Genomic DNA, 205 nt, shown 5'->3' on the forward strand with positions numbered 1-205 from the left:
CCCATAGTAATGTCTGTCGAAAGCATTCGATAACTCATGGAACGCTAAGCGGATTCTCTCTCTATAAAAAGGCGAGAATCGGGCGGCGGCGAATCCGTTAGTCTATGCTGCTGTGTTGGCGCGTCGAAGGGCTGTCTCAGGTAATATGAGGTAACGAAGGTAAGCCATAATGAAAATACTTTTTTCTATTAACGACAACACGTAT

This window comes from Varroa jacobsoni, unplaced genomic scaffold (assembly GCF_002532875.2).
Source record: "Varroa jacobsoni isolate VJ856 unplaced genomic scaffold, vjacob_1.0 scaffold_791, whole genome shotgun sequence".
NCBI lineage: Eukaryota > Metazoa > Arthropoda > Arachnida > Mesostigmata > Varroidae > Varroa > Varroa jacobsoni.